At 43.0% G+C, this 22,593-nt stretch overlaps 1 protein-coding gene and 1 pseudogene across 5 annotated transcripts in view; one reads left to right on the top strand and one right to left on the bottom strand.

Annotated features, from left to right (window-relative positions):
- Nucleotides 1–22,593, bottom strand: part of Egflam (EGF-like, fibronectin type III and laminin G domains) — a 192,625-nt gene that overhangs the window by 127,809 nt on the left and 42,223 nt on the right. The gene's annotated exons all lie outside the window — the stretch shown is intronic.
- Nucleotides 7,986–8,771, top strand: Gm16030 (predicted gene 16030; annotated as a pseudogene).

Raw genomic sequence — 22,593 nt, forward strand, 5'->3', positions numbered from 1 at the left:
AGACGAAGCGTCTTTGAGGCTATTGTGCCCACAGGCAGGGTCTCTGCAGGCAGAATAAGGCCACTAGAATGCCAGAAGTCACTACTGCAGGCCAGTCTAAGGTGAAGGCTTTCTGAAGGAGCCAAGAGAAACAGTTTGTTTGCATAGCCCCAACATATCTCACCAGAAATGTGTACACACTGATGTCATCATGATTTTTCATTTCCATGAAAATTTCTGATAGCTTTCCCTCTACAAATGGGAGATTGTCATAGTTCACGAAAGCAATCATAACAAAATATCATAAAGTAGGTAAGTTAGAAACAACAGAAACGTGTTTCTCATGGTTATGCGTGGTGTCTGGGAAGGTTGTGTTTTGATTCAGGCCCCACCTCTTCTTACGTGGCAGAAAGGAGATTGCTTATTTTCCATCCCCACTAGGAACACTAACGCCAGCTGTAAGCCTTCTACCCTCATGGCCCGATGGCCTTCCAAGTGGCCTGCCTTCGAATGTTATCACTTGAGGATTCTCTGTCAACATATAAACTTGGGGAAGTCAAGGGCTCATTCTACAATAGAACTAAAGCCATCATCAGGGCTGAGCCAGGCTGAGCTTTGTGTCAGATATGGTGAGATGAAAGGAGATGAGAGTATGCCATTTCTGACAAACCTAAATTAAGTGTCACCGTGAAAAGAATAACCCATTTAAAAAGCATCAATGTTCTGCAACACAAAAGCTTACCTAGCATCTGCCACTGACTGGATAGATAGCACTAAAGAGCTATGACATCAAAAGGCACAGCGGGATCCAGGATTGGATCCTGAGTGGAAAAAAAGGTACTGGGAAAAGTGAGTAAAATCTGAATAATAACTTACTGTAGTTAATAGTACCGTATCAACATTAATTTCTTAGATAACTGATCACCATGGTAACGTAAGACATTTACATCAGAAGATGCTGAATGAAGGCTCCACGGAAACACTACTGTACAAGTCTGAAATTTATCTGAAACACACACGTGGAGAAATCAGAAATTGCTCAAAATTAAAATGAGCAAAGAGAAAAAAAATGCCATTTTTCTCTGCCCTCCCTCACAACCCCAGCAGGGAACCCCGGTTGCCCAGGCAGAAGCCTTCTCACCACACAAGCCTGGCTACCTGGAACAGACTGTCCAAGCCAGGGAAATGAACACCACAAAGCCATCAGCACGAAGGATAGATGGGACACCTGAGGCACCGCCCCCAGGGGAGGAGCTATGAGTCATTGATAGCCAGGGGTGCGGGGAATTACATTTCCTTGGGCATATGCCTTCTGGTGGGTTTCTCATGACCCAGTGAATGACTCCACGGGCACACACAGGTGGACAGAAGTAATTAGACTCAGTGTGCTCGAAAATTAAATAAAAGCTAAAGAAGGAGGTCATGAAGATATGATGGGTAGTCCTGGCAGGAGCTGGAGCTGGTGAAGACACACTATATACATGATTTCAAAAGATTAGTTTTAAAAAAATTCATAAGAACACAAGACTGATCCTTTCTCCAAGTGCCACTTACAGCAGCAGAACGCTACACCAATTCTTTGGCCCAAGAAACATCCCTTACTTTTTCTATTTAGAATCAATCCCCCTTCACACACACACCCTTTTCTTCTACAGCCAACACTGGCTCCTGGCAACCTATGCAGCACTGGAGGAAGGCGGGGCAGCCCACACCTAACTTAGAGAGCATCTATCTCCTTGCTCAGACAGAAATCCAAGTTTTTTGTTTTGGAATCTTTTTTGTTTTGTTTTGGTGGTGTTTTGAGACAGAGTCTCACTATGTAGCTAGCCTTGGCTGACCTGGAAAGCACTATATAGACAAGGCTGGCCCCAAGCTCAGAGAGATCCACCTGCCAATGCTGAGGGCTGGTATTGAAGGTGTGCACCGTCATACTCAGCCCCAAATCCAACCTCTGAGTTTTACCTAAAACAGCAAGGAACATCTTGCTCAGCCCCCACTTGTAGCTTTTTCCAGAAAGTCACTGACTTCAAAGAACCTGGAGCTCGAGCATTAGTAAACATAGTGTGGTTTTTCATATATATCTATACCTATACCTATACCTACACCTACACCTACACCTACACCTACCTCTACCTCTACCTCTACCTCTACCTCTATCTAATGATTGCTTAGAACTCATTGTCTTTCAGAGGATAACAGTCATTTGAAAATGGGAAGGAAAGCAATCACCTCTCTTTTCTCCCGAAGCTGGGGACTTTTAAAACTCCTGGCAAGTTCACAAGTCTGGCATGTGAACTTGTCAAATGTGATCTCCCGGCAACCGCCTTGACATTTTACTGAGAGTGTACTCAAGCCGTAAGACACTTTTGGGAGACTAGAAATTAGATCCATCTTCTTAGAAAACACTGACTCCTAGGCCAGAGAGATTCTGTGCTGTACGAGGCCTCCTCCATGCCTCCTGTAGCCCACTCCACCCCAGGCAGCCCAACAACTAAGAGCTTCACAGGCTTCGAGACCTGACACACAGTAGTGTGTTGAGCACTCCGCTATGAACTTGCCAAGTCTAGTTTTCAGAGGTTTAGATCCGTTCACTCACCAATCTGTTAGTGGCTCTAAGACAACCACTGTCCTACTTGAGGTGTGAAGAACATAAGGAACCAGGAAATCATGACTGGCCTCAAGTAATGAAGACAATGAGCGATCTGTTGCTTTGGATGACAACGGTCCCCCACAGGCTCAGGTGTAGGAGTTACAGGCCTCATCCCCCTGGATCTGCAACTTTTTCTCCTGCTCCAGAAAGTGAGGTACTGGGCCTTCTTCCTGGGGGGTGGGGAGTGCAGTAGTAGGGGAGTTTGTTTCTGGTTTGCTTGTTTTCATTTTGATTTGTTCGATGGTATGTCTGACAAAGGATGGAGACTAGATAGATGCAGGGAAAAATGAATCACATGACCTCTGACAGGAAGGAGGTACAAAGTAGTCAGACATCCTACAGAAAGCTTGATGCTGTCCTGAGCCTGAAATCGGAGATCAAGCTGAATGCAGTTACTCACCCAGAGAACAGGAAATGCTACAGGGTCCCAGTAGGAAAAGCCAGCATTCACTTGGAGGACCAGATTCCGTGCTTAAGTAATTCGCATGTGCTTTCTCAGTCAGTCTTCACAGAGACCCTACTTTATATACAGGGGAAGTGAGGGTGGTGGAGATACAGCAGCTTGCTGTCTGGTTGGCACTCCCCATGCCCCACATACAGGTGGCAGATAGAAGTTGAGGCTAGTTGTACTCAGAAACCAACTTCCCAACCACAGGCTCCATTGTCTTCTCTCTAGTTGAAGAGGGCACCATTTTTTAACACAGCCAGGTTCATGTCATCTGTGTCACGTTTTTCCACCAAGGGCAAAAACAAAAACAAAAACAACCCTCTTTGTTATAGTTAGCGAAGAAAGTGTAATAGAACTATATCACACAGTAACTTTTTAAAGACAAAGTGAATAAACATAATAATAATATACATCTATGGGATAAATAATGTTATTGTTTGTGATGGGCAAAAGTTTGCTTGAGGTGTCCACTCGGACTTAACTTCTCTATGAAAAAAAATCAGCAAACTGAAGTGATGAGATATGGGGATCTTTCTATTTTCTGAAACAAGCAAATCATGTCATGGTGTTAGAGATGGGGGGAAACCATAAAGCTTGGACTCACAATGATGATAACTCCTGAGTTAGAAAACCAGTACCCAGTCAATAAGATGTGAGATCTGCCCTGGTACTATAAAGAGAAGCACTTGAGTAGACCACAAAGTTAAATCATTCTATGTGCACCCCACTGGTGTCCTAGCCCGTATCTACTTTAATTTCCTAATTTAATTTAAGCATCTGATAGAATTCATGATGTATCAACTACTACTAAGTATTTTGACTCATTCTCTGTTACCAGTCTGGATGGGCTAACTGGTGCTGCTATAATAAATGAGTACCGAGACTTACAACAAGAAAGGTTTGTAGTATTTTGCAAATCCCTGATGGTTGGTTACAGCTCTTATCCCACATGGTCTGATCCCCATCATGGAGTCTGGACTAACATTTGGAAGAAAGCGAACTACGGACTCACTATCCAAGCTGCTTCCAAGGATCGACAAAAGTTACTATAGCTTATCTCTCATTGATCAATGCTAGTCACATGATTCACCTCACTTTGGTTGGTCCCCATTATATATTAACAGTAATAGTCTACCAATGTTTGAAGATCGCAAAACACTGGAGAATCTGGGACAGAGAAGTAAGTAGTAGTGAGATCCATGTTGGCACTGTCCAGGTGATGCAGTGTTTGGGAGCACATGCAGAGGTGGGAGGACATCCACACCTCTAAGTATCTCTTTACAATAAACAGCAATCACTCTGTGGCCTTCTCAGGCTCAGACATAAGCAAGAACAAAATCCTTGGGCCTTTCTAAGTATCCATTGACCTTAACTTTATGTTCACACAAATGTGCTAGCTCTGCTGGGCGTTCTTGAAATAGAGGGCTTAAAAGACCCTTCAACTATAATTAAAACCCCATGGAATTGGCATAAGGAATGAACAGGGAGATCGATAGAACAGGACGGATGGCCCTAGAACATATAAAAACGTAATTTATGATAAGAAAAGCATCTTGGATCAATGGGGAATGGAAGAATTATTCCACGGATGGCATTAGGACAGTTGGTTAGCAAATTAGAAGAAAAAAATCAATCTCCAGCCTTAATTCATACTATATACTGACATAACTTTAACTCCAGATGGATTAAAAAATTTGAGAAATAAACAGTAAAGCAGGGACCTTCTTCATATTCACCCGCAGCCACTCCAGCGTTTTTACATCTAAGTCCTTGCTCATAGGAAACCATCCACAAAAGAGACGGTCACACAGGTCTTAAAATAGTTTGTGTGTGAAAAGAAAACTAAAGCTAAAATACTACCTAAGGACAAGTATTTACAAACCAGTAGAAAAATAATATCATTTAACATACAAAGGAGCACATACAAAACACAACAGAAGTATTTTACGATCCACAGATGGAAAATGGGCAAAGGACTTAAATAGACAAATTACCAGAAACAACAGAACTTAAACACACACAGTCAAAAAATATTTAGAACACATGAGTAGTTAATGAAGTACAGCCCTTCCTGAATCCCTGGGGGCTACTGCTTCCTGTGACTGAAACAAGACACTGGCCAGTGGGCTCAACAGGTAAAGGCCACCAACTGATGACCTGAGTACAATTCTCAGTGCCCACAAGGTGGGAAGAGGAATGAACTACACAAAGTTGTCCTCTGACGGGCACATGCTCATGCTTGCACACGCACACACATTTAACAAATGAAGTGCAACTCCTTGGGATTTGGTTTGTTTTGCCTTTAAGACAAAGATCTCACCATGTAGCCTTACCTGACATGAAACTCCTTATGCAGGCCAGGCTAGCCTTGAACTCACAGAGTCTCTCATTGTGCCTGTGTCTGCCTCCTGGAGGCTGGGATCAAATCGTGTGCCATCTTGCTGGCTGAGACAAGTGTTTACTAATGGTAAGTTCCACTGGGGCATTTGTATACACTTCAATTCAACTTGGTATGGTTACTTTTGTGTTTGTGATGTGGGATATGGAACTCATAGTCGTCTACTGATGAGGCAAGCTTTCTTCCCTGAGCAACATCCCAGAATTTGTTTTCTGCCATCAGGTCTCAGTATGTAGCCTAGGCTGACCTCAAACTCGCTGTCTCTTTCCTTATATTCCAAATGCTGAGATGAGGTTCCAGGAAAGCACCATCACGCTCAGCTTGCTATTACTCGTAAAAAGTAGATAGATGCTGTAAGATAATATGGGAATATGTCCAGATACTTGCAACCCTCACACTCTGCACTGAAGAAACAAGCTTATGTGGGGATAAGTTTTATGTACAAGTATGCTCATCTTAACACGGTCATAATAAAGAAAAATTCAAACAGCAAGAAGCTAGTCAAGAATATGGAAGTGAATCATGATCACATATGTGTGCATAATGGCTTGTCACTTAAATGATGCTCATTTGAGTTGGTAATAAGAAATGGAAATGATTTTTTCTGGTGTATATGATCAAAGAAGTCTATGAAGTGAATGTCCACACAACACATGGTTGTAGATATGAACTATACACATAAAATATATATGCCACATGAGTGCACATATAACACATGGCTTTATATATGTCACATGAGGTACACATTATATATCTTATGAGTATATGTACAACACATGACAATATATATGCTACATGTGTGTACATATAACACATGATTATAAAAATGCCACATGAGTACACATATAATACATGACTATACAAATGGCACATGAGTGTACATACAATACACAATATACAAACAACACATGACTATACATATGTCACATGAGTGTATGTACAACATAAGACTGGAAGCAATACATGGCTGTACATGCAACATAAGTGTGCATACAACACACAGCTATACATAAACCATACAGCTGTACAAACAACACACTATGTGTGTGTGTATATATATATATATATATATATATATATATATATATATAATATGTATATAAAACACAAGTATATATACAATATCTATGTGTATATGGAATACAGGACTATATATTTTTATAATACAGAAGTGTACATGCAATACATGTTTATACAAAACAGAATAATTTTTCTGAGAAAATAATCAACAAAATTTTTATTAAGAAGTTCCCCAAAGTGACAACATTTTCTTCCTACTTTTTCATATATGTTAATTTTCATTGTGGAAGCATGTATTATTTTTTAGAAGATAAATAAGCATCCTACCAGCTGATAATAACTGAGTGTTGAGGGCATGCATCACATGGCACATTTTTAATGCCATTGCTATCTGTCACTAAAGACAGAGCATCAGATCCAACACATACTAAATGCCAGAGAATCCTCAAGGAGTCCATATATTTAACCTCTCACTCAGTGTTAACGTTCCTGTTTCACAGAAGACCAAGACACAGCAATTGAGAGACTTTTTTGAAATCACTCAGCTGGTGAACCAAGACAGATGGATTCTAAAGCCAGCGTCATTGCGTTTATTCCATACAACGACCCTATGATCCCATTGTTATTATCTTACACATGAAAGAAACTGAGACTTTGAAATTTTAAGTAACCATGGCAACAGGGCTAGCAGAAATGGAGCTGTGATGAGCTCGGGCATCTAGCTTTGAAGCCTAACCTCCTACCCTATTTCTCCTCCTACCCCTACCTGAACCCCTATCCCTACCTCTACCCCTACTTTCAACCACTGGATAAGGCTTCCTTGGTAAATATGTGCCCCCTTCTTAAGAAAGTATATAATCATTGGTAATATTTTTGTTATTTTGTTTCTTTGCCTTTTGTGCATTCCTTCCTTAGCCCTAGACATTCTAAGATTGCCAACTTTATTCCAAGCTTGTGGTTTGATAAAGATCTTAGCATTGAAGGACTGAGAGACTTTCGACATTTTATAGATGTTTGCCATTTCCATTTTTTGCTGCCTTTACTGGCCAAATAATCCCCAAATTCTAGAAAAGTCTATCTGTCAACCAATGGATGAATAAAGATAAATGTAACACGGGCACACTAGAATACTACTCAGCCTTTAAAAGCAAAGGGAATCTTGCCATTGGAAACAACACTGATGAACCTGGGAGGTGTTGTGGTAAGTGAAATTAGTCAGCTAGACAGAGTAATACCATATGCTCTTGCTCATGTGAAATCTAAACAGAAGCATGGAGCAGAGTGGTGGTGACCCAGGACTGAGGCTGGAAGAAAATGGAAGATGCCAGCCATAAGCTACATAAGCATTTAAGTTACATATTGGGAGCGAGTTCAAGAGATTTTATGAGAGCTAGCAGTAATGCACACTTGAAAATAGGTGCCATAAGACAGCACGGGGGAGAGGAGAGGAGGAGGGAGAGAGGATGGCAAGGGGGTTCTACAGAATGCATCTGCCCAAGAAGGACTTGATCAAGTTTCTGCAGGATCGTGGTTGAGATTCGTTCTTGCAGAGCATAAATGATTGGGAAACATTAGAAGTTTAGCTAAGACTGCTAATAGGGACCATTCAGTTACAGCCTTTAGCCATCTTTTTGAAAGTTACCATTTCAAGGATGCTGAAACTGTAAGTATAGAGTCTGAGCCAGTGAAGCATGTGAAGCGATGATGATAAACCCAAAGAAACCAAGTCTGAAGAGACTCTTGATGAGGGTCCACGGAAATATAGAAAATCGGTTCTAAAAAGGGAGCTAAACCAACACTCCCAAAAAGGACGATGTTGTTCACGGCTGGTATACAGGGACACTCCCAGATGGGACTGGTTTTGATACTAATATTCACTCAAGCTCAAAGAAGAGAAACGCCAAGCCTTTAAGTTCCAAGGTCACAATAGGGAGGTTGTCAGAGGAGGGGATGAGGCGCTCCTGACCATGAGCAAAGGAGAATGGGCTCAAGTGGAGACTGAACCAGAATGGGCTTATGGAAAGCAAGCACAGCCTGATGTCAGAATTCCACCAAATGCCAAACTCATTTCTGAAGTAGAATTAGTAGGTATTGGCTGAAACCATTGATTCAGATCTAAAGACATCCGCAACAATAAAAACTTGGCCTTGAGACTCAGTGTGACTAATGAGAGCTTAGAGCTATTGTAAGGGAAGCGTCAACTGGAAAATTCCAGCTTGTTTATCTGATCACAGTTTATGAGAAGTGCAACCCCCTGGAAGTCCCTTTAGGTCTCAGATATTTTGCTGTCACTATGTAAAGTATTAAAGAGAAATGGTCTTCCTTTTACCTCACAATATAAACTAAAAAGCTCTCATAAAAATGCCATGGGTTGCGCTGAAAGAAAAAATAGACAAGGAGCTGCACCACATAAAATAGGATTATCCTTCTTTTTTTGCCCACCTTGGATTAGGGAGACCTTGAAGAAAGAAATATTTAAGACCCCTCTGAAGTAAACTCATTTCCCTAGAGATCATCACCATCAGTATCATCACTACCACCATCATCCTCATCACCATCATGGCCATCACCATCATTACCACAATCACCATCATTACCACCATCACCATCATGACTACCACCATTATCAGCTTCTTCCTTATTGCTACTTTTATTTTATTATTTCAATGTTGAGTGTTAAATCCAGAACCTCACATAATAGGCAAGGGACATACTACCGAACTACACATTTCCAATTCCTAGCTACCCATTTACCAAAAAATTCAGTTCATGTTCTGAGTCCTTAATAAAATTTAATTTTAATCTTTGGAGCAATATCATAACACAAACATTGAATATCTTGGGGGTTTTGGATGAGGAAGTCTGAGGAGTATGAGAAACCAGCTTAAGGTTACAGGCTACACCTAGCCAGAAACACCCAGTTTCAAAACGAGTACTCTGGGCCACAACAGCAAGCTTTGCTGCTCATGCTACCGCCCAGTCCTCATGAGCAGAAGATGTCCAGCAAGAACTTCACCCTAAGCGTGCCACAGCATAGTCTCAAGAGTCTGAGAGCCTGTCTTTTTCAAATAAAGTCCATACTGCTGAATTTGTCCACTCTTAGGTGTATGGTCCCTGGAATCTCTCAGCAGTTTAAAACATTTTTCCCTCCTCTGGACAAGAAGAAAGTTCACTAAGAGAGTTACCTGCAAAAAGGAGCAGAATGAATTACAAGCATCCATAGTGGGGGTGGGGCTGCATTAAGGATACAGCAGAAAGCAGACCCTGGCTACATCAGGCTGTAGGTCTAGTGGACAAGCCAAAGAAAAGAGCCATTTAGTTATCTGCTACTCACTAGCACACAAGCCAGAATGCCATGGCTTCAAATGACCTTACTTATTACTTTGTCCACATGGTTCTTTAATTGAGACAGGACATGATCAAACAGCATGGCTTCCCAGTACCTATCATCTGCAGAACTGGCCCAGTTGGGCTTGGTAATCCACCTGTAAGGTGGGCTCACTAACACGCATGGAGAGCCAGATCTGCTGTTGGCTGGAACTTCAGAGAGACTCACTCCTGCTATCAGCAGGCTTGAATTCTCCTTCATGTGGCCTCTCCACACAACCACCAACTCAAGGAAGGAGTCCAGGAAGGGTGTGGATACCAGAGGACTGGTTCCTTCTTTGGGGATCACTAGTATAGTAAACTGCTACAAGGGTCATTTTTCTCACCAGTGTGATAAATAGCTTGCTCAGCAGCACAATTACAATGCATACATCAACAAGAATAAATAAAACTTGTGCTACATGGAATATAAATTATACCATAGCAATAATAGCAGGAGCTGCAATTTAGGAAAATGCTCTTGAATATGAGACATTTAAGACTTTATCTTTCCTGTCAACCAGGAGGCCAGGCTAGTATACCACCAACCAGTGCACCAGCCTGAGCTAAGCTGGCATATGGTCAAGAATGGGGGCCTGACTCAGCCCACTTAGATAGATAGATGTGACCAGGCAAGCAAATGTTGAGTATGGATGTGTGGGTTGACTGATACCCCTGTGCTATTTGAAATAACATGATGCTCAAAGACACTTCAGGTTTTTCCAGAAAGATTTCTTTTCTCCTATCTACTACCCTGCCCTCATACCCTGGGGCATAATCTCACCTTTCTAGAATCAGAAATGCATTTTTGGATGCTTTTCTTTTATATTTTTCCCCCATTCATAATCTCTGTTCCTTCCAGACTGCATCTTTCTTTTATTAACTATTTTAATATAGTTTTAATTGAAATAGAATTACATCACCTTCTCCTACCTGTTTTCTCCTTTCTGCCTCCCCCAGGTATCCTCCCTAGAGCCTACTATACCATCCCTGAACTCTCTAGTTTATAGCCTCTTTTTCTTTGATTACTATTGTTACATACATGTGTGTGTGGGGGGGGTTGTAGTATATGCACGAATATATTTTAATACAAGCCGCGGAGTCTGTTTCTCTTGGTGGTGAATATGTGGGTTCAAGGATGACCACTCTGCACTAGATGACTAGTAAAAGTCTTTCTGGGAAAGACTAATTTCTTTATGCTGGAAGTCACTGGTGGCCTGGAGTTCTTTGTCTAGGTGGTAGGAGATTATATTTGGTTACTAAAAACATTCTTTAGATGGCTGAGCAGTCTTAATTTTATCTTCATACTTAAATGTTGAGAAATCTAACACTCCCTGCAATCCATGTGGGAGAGCTTGGTCTGTCGTGGTTGTGAGTTTTCACTGTCTGCGACATTGGCTCTTTCATCTCAGGCTGGCCAAGTCCAAGCGAACGACCTCTTATCCAACCTGAGGGAGAGTATAGTCTGCCCCAATTCTGGATGCTAAGTAGGGAAGGTTCAAGGTCTTGACAGTGAATAAGTTTACATCTTTCACTGAGGCAGCCATATCTTCAGTTGTGGTAGCTACCCTTTGACCATAGAACTTCTGCATTCCTAGTCTTTTTAGAAGTGAGGCAATTGCCCAGCTAGGTGGAAATGAGTGAGAGAGAGATGCAGGATTCTGACTTCTCAGTCACACGTTCGCCCGGGCTCTACCTCACTTCCCTTTCACCCCCCCCCCCAACACTTCCAGAAGCATCAGAGGATGCAAGCATGCGAGAATTGAAGGGTTCAGCGAGCTCATCCACTCGCTGCTTCTCAGCTCTCTTCACTGTCAGCTTAGGGTGTTGTTCTCCAAAACTTTGGGATCTTTGCCTCTATTTACTCTTGGGACCCAACCTACTTGTTTTTGAGAAAACAAATCCATTTAAGTAGAGCTTCAAGTACACACAAACGGAAGTGCAAATGGAACCAATCGCTAAGATAATATTCTTCATGCATTGAGCAACTCTCAAGAAGAGGTAAAGAAAAGTTAGGACACCTCGTCTTTCACCCTCCTCGTTGCCTGGCCATTCCCACGTTTGCATGGCTTCCCCAGTTACGTTGACTCTGCAGCATCTCCCGTTGGCTCATGTTTTTGACCACTCATTGTCTGGCATGTGGCAATACTCTGTGACTGTAAAACTTCAGGAGGTAGGGTCTAACTGGCAAAACTAGTTCACTAAAGACAAGTCTTTGAAGTTTATACCTGGACCTGGGGCCCTGTCACAGTCTCTCCCCCTGAGTGCCATGATGGGAACAGCCAGTGTCACACTCCTGCCATCATGAACTAAGTTGCTCCATACTGCTCTCTCCACCATGATAGGCTGAAACTCCTCAAAACCATGAGCCAAAATAAATCTTCCCCTCTTCCCTTGTTTCTGTCAAGAATCATGGTCACGGTGATGTGAGAGTAACTAGTGTGCTTCCCTGTGACAACACAGACACACCTTTGTTAGCAGGAGCTGTCTTTAAGAGGTGGACCCCATCCATCCTGTCCCAAAATGTCTTTCTCAAATTTCTCTCCCTGTTGTAAAGCACCATCTATGACTGGCATCCCAATGACCACAATTCCCCTAAGCTCGTATTTCTGGTAAGAATTTTTTGTTTTTACTTCCAGGTGATATTTCATCTCTCACTGAGAGACTGCTCAGTGAACTGCAGAAGGGAAGACAGATTGGAAAGTGTTTTTCTCTTCATGGAAGTCATTTAAAAATGGTGTGGATCTTCATTCTTCTTGATTTTCTTGTGTTTTGCAAATTGTATCTTGGGTATTCTAAGTTTCTAGGCTAATATCCACTTATCAGTGAGTGCATATCTAATGACTTCTTTTGGGATTGGGTTACCTCACTCAGGATGATATCCTCCTGATCCATCCATTTGCTCAAGAATTTCATAAATCCATTGTCTTTAATAGCTGAATAGTACTCCATTGTGTAAATGTACCACATTTTCTGTATCCATTCTTCTGTTGAGGGACATCTGGGTTCTCTCCAGCTTCTGGCTACTATAAATAAGGCTGCTATGAACATAGTGGAGTATGTATCCTTATTACCAGTTGGAATACCTTCTGGGTATATGCCCAGGAAAAGAATTGCTAGATCTTCCAGTAGTACTATTGTATCCAATTTTCTGTGGAACTGCCAGACTGATTTGTACAAGCTTGCAATCCCACCAGCAATGGAGGAGTGTTTCTCTTTCTCCACATCCTTGCCAGCATCTGCTGTCACCTGAATTTTTTATCTTAGCCATTCTGACTGGTGTGAGGTGGACTCTCAAAGTTGTTTTGTTTGAGTTACAGAAACAAAGTTTGGAGCTAAGATGAAAGGATGGACCATCCAGAGACTACCCCACCCCGGGATCCATCCCATAATCAGCCACCAAACATAGACACTATTGCATATGCCAGCAAGATTTTTGCTGAAAGGACCCTGATATAGCTGTCTCTGGTGAGGCTATGCCAGTGCCTGGCAAATACAGAAGTGGATGCTCACAGTCATCTATTGGATGGAACACAGGGACCCCAATGGAGGAGCTAGAGAAAGTACACAAGGAGCTGAAGGGATCTGCAACCCTATAGGTGGAACAACAATATGAACTAACCAGTACCACCAGAGCTCGTGTCTCTAGCTGCATATGTAGCAGAAGATGGCCTAGTCGGCCATCACTGGGAAGAAAGGCCCATTGGTCTTGCAAACTTTATATGCCCCAGTACAGGGGAACGCCAGGGCCAAGAAGTGGAAGTGGGTGGGTAGGGGAGCAGGGTGGGGGAGGGTATAGGGAACTTTTAGGATAGCAGTTGAAATGTAAATAAAGAAAATATATAATTAAAAAAAGAAATATAAAAAAAAATGGTGTGGGGCAAATAGCAGGGTCAAAGTATGTACTCTCTGTTCATCTGGTCTTAGTAAGCACTTTCCAGTCTATGAGATGGTAAAGGCAACCCTTCTGGGTTCTCCTACAGTGTAGGCAGACACTTTGGGTGACACCTGCTACACCCTGGGACTCCATGAATCCAAAATGAGTGGTTATATCCAGGCCTGAGGACGGCCTGGGGCACTGAAGCTGAAGACTGTTCACAAAATCCCCACTGAGACACTCGGTCTGTTCAGTAGATTACCGGGAGCTGAAGAGAATAAAGCCTCAACCCTTGCTGGGCATATGGGAAGCTTTAGAAAAATACATACTGTCCATTTTACAAGTACTTGGACAGAGGAGAAAGACCTGCTTTCCAGGCACTCTTTCTGAATCTCAGAAACCCAAAACACAAGCCTCTTAAAGATGGTCTAGATAGACTTCAAGAGCCCAGGTGAAATGGTGCTTTTGAACTCTTGAAGGAAAATTAATCAAAGGAATGGAAATAAAGTTAATTTCTACTTTAGCAAGAACCAGGGGGCTCATTTCCTGAAGCCTGGCTTCAGGTCAGTACTTGTTCTTTCATGCAGCTCCTATAACAACCTATGAGACACACACTGCTCTTTGCCCTGTCACGTGATAAAGGCTCCAAGGCATCAGGGAAAGACAGTGACTGAGCTGAGATTTGAACAAAGCTTGCCAAATCTGTGTCAAGCCCAGCACTGCATCTCATGGAAGGGGACTTTAGGTCTTCAGTTATGATTATGAGGGCTGCATGTGAACTCCTCTGTCCCAAGATTAAGCTGGACTTCTGTCACTGACAAAGGGATAAGGAGGTTAATGTCAGGGACATACCAGGTCCTGGGCAGTAAGTTTGCCTAGCATAAGTCGCTCGGTACACCCAGACCCTGCTGCTCACTAGCTCTCTCCAAGCCCACGTAATTTAATGGATGTGAATTCTGACACACCTTTCTTTAATTCTCCACTCCCAGGTCCCTCTCACTCTCAGCCATCCCCACTTTCAGCCCCATCTCCCAAGCTGTAGTTTTCCCTGAGTCTTCTGCTAACCCTAGTATTGAAAGAGGCCTTGCTAGTAGGTCTGGATATGAAATATTTAAACATACTGGTGTTCCTGGCATTAAAGAAAACAGCCCCCTGACTCTTTTTGTCCTGTTCACTAATGCCCAACCCACTCCTACTTTCAAGAAACAGTTCCCTTAATCATCATCTGATTATCTTGTTCATTTTTGGCCATTCTCATCCCTCCATGCCCCCTTCTCTCTTAGGCATTATCCTCATGAGCCACTGAGATGCCTGCCGCAAAGGCCCCCAGTGGCTTCTACTTTGCTACTCGAGTGGGTAGTGTTTGTCTTACTTTGCCTTACCCGATCCCCTGTCTCTCTGACCTACATCCTCCATTAGGTTTCAGGATCCTCCCCCAGTTTCCCCTTAAAGTGACCTCACTCCCTCTGAGAAGCTGTGGCTGGGTCCTCCTCCCTCCCTGACTTCCCAGGGCTTCTTCTACCTTTATTCTCTTCTTCTTTCAGCTTGTTCATACCTAAAAGACTTTTTCTAGTTTCTTTTCCTGTTGCTGTGATAAAATAACCTGACAAAAACCAATGTAGCACAGAAAGATTTTGTTTTAGCTCACAATTCCAGCCAATAGTCCTTCGTACAGAGAAGTCACAGTAGCAGGAACTTGAAGCAATTAGTCATAGCCACAGCCAAGAGGAAAGAACGAATGCAGGTATGCTCCAGTTTTCCTCTTTTGTGCAGTCCAGGATCCAAACCCAGGGAACGGTACCACCTACAACGGGCTAGGTCTTATCGATTCAACTAATACAATCAAGATAACCCCTCAGATAGACCATAGGACAGCATAATCTAGATCATCTCTCAGTGATACTGTTATCCCAGGTGATTCTAGATCCTGTGAAGCTGACAATGAGTGACCATCACAAAGTTTTCCAGATCGTTGTTTTGCCCACAGTTTCTTCCCTTACCTGCAAGTGAAAGATCCTGACAGAATGTGAAAGGTCACAGAAGCCCTGAAATTGGCAAAATAGATTTCATTGTTAGTAGAACTAGCTTCACTGATTTAGAAAAATAGAGGTGCACAATGCTCTGGCCGCTCCTCAAACCTGTGTGTCTGCCAATGTTCTGACCAGGTGTGTGCCCACTGATGAAGCCCATTGCCAGGTGTTTGTGATATTGGTTGCTGAGAAAGAGTCAGAAAATCTCCCCAGCAACCACAGCCGGGCCAATCCTGAGTTGCTACACCTGCACCAGACTCTTTCCTTGTACCCCTCCCATACCCATTTCTTGTTTAGACATTGTTTAGATCTGGAAATCCCCTACTCCTCCCTTCTCCTTTCCCCCCCAAGGGCCTATAAAAACTGGGACCTCTTTCCCCTCGAGGTCGACTCCTCTACCCCTGCGTGGGATATGAGTCGTCCCCAGAGCTCTGGCTTTCCCCGAATAAAGCCTCATGTGGTTTGCAACAAGCTCGGTCTATCATGAGTTCTTGGGTGTCCGCTACTGTCCTGAGGCCTGAGCGAGGGGCTCCTTTCGGAGTCTTTCACAAGCTCATAATTTCAACTCCCACCTGTATGGAAGCATCTCCAATGCCGTGCTCTAAGATGGAACTCGTGATGTCTTGACCATAAGATCTACTTAACTCATAGCCTTCTTCACCTGGATCAACATGAAGTCTCCGTTGAGCTGCTCAGGCTAAAAATCTTGGTTTCATCCTTGATTCTTTCTTCTCTTACACACCAACAGCCAATGTCTGAGGAAACCCTGCTGGTTTTACTTTCAAAATACAGCCCCAGCCCACGTGCTTCTAACCACCTCTGGACCACATCGCACTCTACCTTACTTACATCTTGGCCTCTACTGTGTCACTGCAATTACTTCCTGACAGGTTTTCCCCTTTCTGCCTTCATATTTCTAAATAGCCAGAGTTGTGTGGTGAAAAGGAAAACCTTTAGGTCTGGGGCTTGGCTCAGTGGTCAAGCACTTTTAGGCTTTGTATTCATTTTCTAGCACAACCAAAAAAGTCTCACAAGTGATCCTTCCACTCAAAACTCTGTTCTGTTTCCCACATGACCTTGATTCCAACTGTGGTTCTTATCTCTCTCATCTCCTCCCACTCTGCCTAGCTTCAGCCCAGTCAGATGACTCCCAGTGCTTCCTGCTGCTCCCGTGGTATGACAGCTTCGCTCTCTCATGAAGCTTATTGGCTACCCATTCTTTTCATTAGTAACCTCGTTACCCTTTTTACCCCACTGAGACCAGCCTGACCATTGTAACATTGTTATGAATATCTGTCCCTGCCCTGTACCTTCAACTGCCTTTTGGTAGTCAAGTCAGTGTTTCTTGTGTTCTATAGTAGATACACACACAATCCCTTCACACACATTTCCTTTCAGCTGTTTTAAATTCTCCCTTTCCTCTAGGACATAAGTATCTCTTTTCATTTAGAGATACCAAATATCTAATACATTACAGTGCCCAGCACATCACAGGCACTGAATAAATGTACAGCAGACTCATCATGTTGAACAGACTCTTAGAATACTGGCTAGATTTTTCATGCCACAGCCAAGTCTTGCTAACTGACCTGCCACATACCCTATATTCTGAATTCCCATTGGTTTTGGTTTCTCTAATCCACACAGTTCATACAGAGATGGCTGGAGATGCTTTGTAAGGAGGCAATAACAGATAAGCAAAGAAATCCTGTAGTAGAAGTATGGGTCTTGGATGAAAGTAGGTACCTAAGGAGGCCATCTTGTCTGCATCCATCTTTTCTGTGTTGCAGAATCCATGCCATATCCCAGAGCAGCTCCCATGACTAGGGCACAATGCCTGCTCATCTACTCAGGACCTGCCTCTGCCACTCACAGGCTGCAATTCCTAAAGCCAATCCCATTTCCTTTCTGTGACTGTTTCCTTAACGGTTACAAGTGCATCATCATTGAACTGACATCTAGCATCATTTTAAAGATTTGCAACTGAGGGCTAAATTAGCTAACTCAAGAAAGAGGAAGAAGGGTTTTTGTTTGTTCATTTCATTTTGTTTTTTACTGTTTGCTATATAACAAACATTCAGGGGCTGGTGAGGTAGCTCAGCAGTTAAGAGCACATATTGATACTATGGAGGACCTGAGTTCAATTCTGAGTTCAATGTCAGGTGACTCTCAACCAGCTGTGATTCCAGCCCCAAATCTAAAACTTCTGGCCTGCATGGGCACCTACACTCACATGCACTACCTAACTACACACACACAGACACACACACAGACACCCAGACACACAGACACACACACACACATACACACACACACACACACACACACACACACAGACACACACACACACACACACACTTACAAGTAAAAATCATTTTTTAAAAAAATTAAATTATTTTGGCTAAGAAGTGATTTTTTTTTAAATTGGCTGGAAATGTAGCTCAGTTAATAAGAGTGTTTGCCTAGCATGCATGAAGCCCTGAGTTCGGTTGCCATACCCCATATATGAGGCTTGGTAGTGCATACACAGAATCCCAGCATTTGGAAGGTAAATACAGGAAGATCAGGAGTTCAAGGTCAGCTTCAGCTACATAGAGAAATTGGAGCCAGCCCAGACTCCACAGGATATCTTAAAAGTAAACAAATACTCTGCGCAACTTTGTTTTCTAAAAACTAATAAAAGCATATTTATATTGTTCTTCATTTATGGTAATGTGATAACCAGTTTTAGGTTTATATTGACAGGCACTCAAGGAGTTATGTGACAGAGTATTTAATCCATGACAGTGGTCTTAGTGCCATGTCAAACTCCAGCACAGGCGCTTCCTCGAGTGACTTAAAGTCACTAGCATGTGTGGTGCTGTGATCTTGCTGTGACTGAGCCAAAGAGTTGGTGGGAAAGCCCAATGTAAGAAGGGGTGGGTAGGGAAGGTCCCACAAGCTGTGATGTAAGTCTCTCCTAACATCAGAGCTGGGAATGGAGTCCTTGAGAAATGAACTCCTAGAGCTTCCTTTGACATTGCTCAGATAGAGCCTGGGTCATAGGCAGTTAACATAGTTAATTTTGCAGACTGTGGCCCAGATGGGGAAGAAGCAAACACCCAAGAGAGTCTCACTGCCAGCCAAGGTTCATGGGCCAAGCATGTGAGAAAGCCATTTCCCTCCTTTTCTATGCAGACAACTCTTGGTTCTGGGACTTTGTCCATCTGGCTGTTCTCAAGTCCTTGAAGACCGATTTTCTCCCATGGTGGCCACTACATACACACTGGATCCTGTCTGGAATGCCCTGGAGAGATACTGTCACTAGAACATGCAAGGGATAGCAGATCCCAGCTGGAGTCTTTCCTCCTTGGCCACTTATCTTTACCAAATGATTTAAGGCCTGGGGCTGGGAGTACTCACAAATAGCTCTAAGTCTTTGGTGGGAGGTTCTCGGAGCCCAGTGTGATTGGAACTCATCTTTGGAGTTGTTATGACAACTGGTACCTGGGAAAGACAGTGCTAATCACACTTCCTAATGAATGGCTTTGACTGGCTCTTTGCCTGAGAAGTGAGTTTAAAGACCAGATAATTACTACATGGGACAGATTAAGAGAGAGGTGCAAGTTTGGTTAGAAACATAGAATTCTTTAAAGGTTTCTTTCTCCCAAAATCTATGAAGGTGAATCTAATAAAGTCTCCAGAAGTCTCCAGGTGAGGCTGAGTCCCACCTAGCCATCACTTGTCACCAAACAAGGTTTCCAGTACTGGAACTGGTTTACATACAATTGTGTGGTTAGCCAAAGGGGTCCCTTGGAAATCCTCAAAAAATCCAGGCTGTTGCCAAGAGAATAGGTTGCTCTCCACAAACTGACATCAAGGCCCCATGTCTGAAGACAACACCCACACAACTCACTGAACATGGAGAGATAGACCTCCTGCCTACATAGAACCTTCACCCCAGTGCTTTGCTGTCTTTGTTTGGTATGGGAAGGCATTTTGCAGGCTATTAAAAGAGAAATGGAGACACAATTCAGCCACAAACCCTTTGATCTACTATGCTATCCTTCCTGCAAAATATGTTAAGGCAATGATGACACAAAGTTTGTCATAGTAATCAACCAATGTTTGACTTGATTTAAGGCCGGTTCCACAGATAGAACCCATACCCAACATTGCTTGAGTGACCAAGAACCAGAGATATGATAGCCCAGAGACCTAGTGTAAGACCAAATAATACTGATCTAAAAGAAGGAAAAAAGTAGTGTTAAAATGATTCCTAATGATATTGTGTTATACTTATAGATCAGTGCCTTATTCACACATTCAGAGAACTTCCTCTTGCAGCAAATGGGAACAAATGCAGATACCCACAGCCAGACATTACACAGGGGAAGAGAGAGAGAGAGACCTTGGAATACACAACTCTAAATAGGATGTCTCTGTCAAATCCATCTCCTTGGAACTCAGGGAATCCCTAGAAAGAGGAGGCAGAGTGTAGAACCAGAGGGGACAGAGGATACAAGGAGAACAAGGCTGTCTAAAATAACTGAACAAAGCTCATATGAACCCACAGAAACTGAAGCAGCAAGCACAGGGCCAAACAGGACTGCACCAGGTCTCTGTCTCTCTCTCTCTCCCCTCCCTCTCTCTCTTCCTCTCTCTCTTCCTCTTCCTCTCTCTCTCTCTCTCTCTCATCCTCTCTCTCTTTCTCTCTCTCTTTCTGTATGTGTGTGTGTGTATTATAGCTTTCAGTTTACTCTGTTTATGGGACTCCTGAGTGTGTGAATGAGTGTGTCTGTGATGAGTGTGTGAATGAGTGTGTGAATGAGTGTGTCTGTGATGAGTGTGTGAATGAGTGTGTCTGTGATGAGTGTGTGAATGAGTGTGTCTGTGATGAGTGTGTGAATGAGTGTGTCTGTTTTTAAATGCTCAGCCCAGAGATTGGCACTATTAGAAGGTGTGGCCTTGTTGGAGTAGGTATGTCACTAGGTGCCTGGAAGCCAGTATTCTGCTAGCAGCCTTCAAATGGAGATGTAGAACTCTCAGCTCCTCCTGAACATTGCCTGCCTGGATGCTGCCATGTTCCCACCTTGATGATAATGGACTGAACCTCTGAACCTGTAAGCCAGCCCCAATTAAATGTTGTCCTTTTAAGAATTGCCTTGGATAAAAAAATTCTAATATTGGGGGAAAAAAAAGATTGTCTTGGTCATGGTGTCTGTTCACAGCAGTAAAAACCTAACTGTGATGGTTTGTATATGCTTGGCCCAGGGAGTGGCACTATTAGGAGGTGTGGCCTTGTTGGAGTAGGTGTGTCACTGATGACATGGGCTTTAAGACCCTCATCCTAACTGTCTGTCTGAAAGTCAGTATTCTGCTAGCAGCCTTCAGATGAAGATGTAGAACTCTCAGCTCCTCCTGCACCATGCCTGCCTGTATGCTGCTATGTTTCTGCCTTGATAATAATGTACTGAACCTCTGAACCTGTAAGCCAGCCCCAATTAAATGCTGTCCTTTATAAGATTTGCCTTGGTTATGTTTTTCTGTTCACAGCAGTAAAACCCTAACTAAGACACTAAGACAGAAGTTGGTATCGGGGACGGGAGTATTGCTGTGATAGGCCTGACCATGTTTTTGTTTGGAAGAGTGTGGATTTTGGGACTTTGGATTTGGAAAGCACATGAATGTTTTCAATGGGGCCTAATGGGCTATCCTAGAAGGAATATGGAAGACTTTGTTGCTGAGAGTGATTTGAACTGTGCCCACCCGGCCCAAGATGTTGCAGTGGAGAATTTCAAAGTGTGACCTAGAGACAGTTTTTGTGGTATTTTGGTGAAGAGTGTGGCTAATTTTTGCCCTTGTCTGAAGAGTCTGCCTGAGGCTAAGGTCAAGAGACTCAGATTAATTGCACTGACAAAGGAAGTCTCAAAACAGCCTGGTGTAAAATCTGTTGTGTGGTTACTAAAGTTCATTCTTATAAAGAGCATATTAGCGAAAAAGAGCAGTTGAGAAAGGAAAATATAAATTATATGATCTGAGTATTAAAGGGACACAAGGAAGTGAAATGGAGCTGGATCCTGTGTTCCAGGATATTAAATTGAATTAAGGGATTAGTGACCTTGAGGCAAGATCCCACCCAGCTAAATTTAGGTTCAGGCATAGTAGTATTAGCCTCTAATCCCAGGAGGCAAAGCATATCTCTAAGTTCTAGGCCAGCTTAGAGTAAATTCTAAGTGAAAAAACAAAACAAAACAAAACTTAAATCTAGGCTTGGTGGACCACACCAATAATCCCAGTGCTTAGGAGACAGGCATTCAGACTCTGAGTTCAAAGTCAGTCTACAGAGGAAGTTCCAGGACAGCCAAACTTAGGCAGTGAAGGAGTTGGAAAACAGTAAGCTGATGATAAAGTAATAGAACAAGGGGGCCATGTTCCAGCCCCAGCAAATAGCAGAAGTCAGCAGCTTTAGCCACATGGCTCTGGCTTTAGAGTCAAGAGTAAAAGGTACTACTGGGACAGTTGATGCTGGTTAGCTGGAACTAAGAAATTAGTGGTGATTAAGAAGAGAACAGCATCATTGAGGTGAAATCTTCTGGGAAGTGTTTTGTGGAAGTGTGTTCCAGGGATAGCCAAGGTTGTACCTCCTTCAGCAGCTTTACTTGGCAATGTGTAAGAGTCACCCAGGTGGTATTGGTTTTGAGGGCATAAAGACATCATGAAGAACAGCTGAGGCTTGGCACTGTGAGAGGCCATGGGAGGCCACTGCTGAAGGTGCAGCCTCAGTTGAAGCTGACAGTTCAGGACTGATGGGGTCATGCAAAGGAATTGAGGCTTGGTACCATG

This window comes from Mus musculus, chromosome 15 (assembly GCF_000001635.26).
Source record: "Mus musculus strain C57BL/6J chromosome 15, GRCm38.p6 C57BL/6J".
NCBI lineage: Eukaryota > Metazoa > Chordata > Mammalia > Rodentia > Muridae > Mus > Mus musculus.